We start from the raw sequence: 1,724 nt of genomic DNA, 5'->3' as shown, positions 1-1,724 counted from the left end.
TTGCCTGGAATGGAGAATAGGTCGTATGAGGATAGGTTGAGAGTGCTAGGCCTTTTCTCATTGGAAAGGCGAAGAAAGAGGGGTGACTTGATAGAGGTTTATAAGATGATCAGGGGAATAGATAGAGTAGACAGTCAGAGACCTTTTCCCCGGGTACAACAGAGTGTTACAAGGGGACATAAATTTAAGGTGAAGGGTCGAAGGTATAGGGGGGATGTCAGCAGTAGGTTCTTTACCCAGAGAGTGGTGGGGGCATGGAATGCGCTGCCTGTGGGAGTGGCAGAGTCAGAATCATCGGTGACCTTTAAGTGGCAATTGGATAGGTACATGGATAGGTGCTTAAGCTAGGACAAATGTTCGGCACAACATCGTGGGCCGAAGGCCCTGTTCTGTGCTGTATTGTTCTATGTTCTATGTTCTATGTTCTAGGGTAGCTGAGAGTGCAATAGATGGATGAGGTGGGGGTGAAGGTGATAGGTCGGAGAGGAGGGAGGAGCAGATAAGTGAAAAGGAAAATTGATAGATGGGACAGGTCATGAGGATGGTGCTGAGCTGGAAGATTGAAACTGGGATAAGGTGGGGGGAGAGGAAATGAGGAAACTGGTGAAGTCCACATTGATCCCGTGGGGTTGAAGGGTCCTGAGGTGGAAGATGAAGCGTTCTTCCTCCAGACGTTGGGTGGTAAGGAAGTGGTGATGGAGGTGGCCCAGGACCTGCATGTCCTCGGCTGAGTGGGAGGGGGAGTTGAAGTGTTCAGCCACGGAGCAGATGGGTTGATTGGTGCGGGTGTCCTGGAGATGTTGTCTGAAGCGCTCTGCAAATTGGCGTCCAGTCTCCCGTATGTAGAGGAGACTGCAATCGGAGCAACGGATACAGTACATGACATGTGTGGAAGTGCAGGTGTAACTCTGATGAATGTGGAAGGCTCCTTTGGGGCCTTGGACTGAGGTGAGGGGGGAGGTGTTGCCACAGGATTTGCAATTCGTGCAGTGGCAGGGGAAGGTGCCAGGAGGAGAGAGTGGGTTGTTAGGGGGCATGGACCTGACCAGGTATTTCAGGAGGGAACGGTCTTTATGGAATGTGGATAAGGGTGGGGAGGGAAATATATCTCTGGTGGTGGGGGCCATTTGTAGGTGGCAGAAATGCCAGAAGATGATGCGATGTATGCAGAGGTTGGTGGGGAGGAAGTGAGGACCAGCTGGGTTCTGTCTTAAATAACCAAACAGGTGCTGCAAGTAAAACATTCAAAATAAACGTGAAAAGACTGTTTCCTCCAGACCATAAAAACTGCATGTGGCAGGCATCTTGTGAACCTACTTAGGTTTCTCTGTTCTGTCCTTGTAAATGACCACCCTAATTTCAATCATCCTCATTGAGACTAATTCGATAGTACTGACAAACAGGCAGCACAGCTACAATGGTCCTTTTCTGTTTTACTCCCCAAATCTGAGAAAAGAAGAATTAAATTTCACCTGTGAAGTAGGTTTAGGCATTCAAAGTTTTTAAGGTCTTTGGCAAAGTTGTCTTTGTACTGACATCACATCTATCTGCAAGAATTGAAGACTTTATACCTTTATAAAGCTGCTATATATTCATTGATCAGATGAGGGCAGCTGTGAGTCAAATACACAGCTTCTTAATAGTTAAGCCGAGTTGGTTGAAGAAACTCTTAACAAGTACCAAGAGTAGACTTGAAATAAATTTAGATGAGGGAATTAAACTGA

Source organism: Chiloscyllium plagiosum, chromosome 2 (assembly GCF_004010195.1).
Source record: "Chiloscyllium plagiosum isolate BGI_BamShark_2017 chromosome 2, ASM401019v2, whole genome shotgun sequence".
Taxonomy (NCBI): Eukaryota; Metazoa; Chordata; class Chondrichthyes; order Orectolobiformes; family Hemiscylliidae; genus Chiloscyllium; species Chiloscyllium plagiosum.
The sequence above is the reverse complement of the archived record's forward strand: the minus strand, read 5'-3'. Positions refer to the sequence as shown.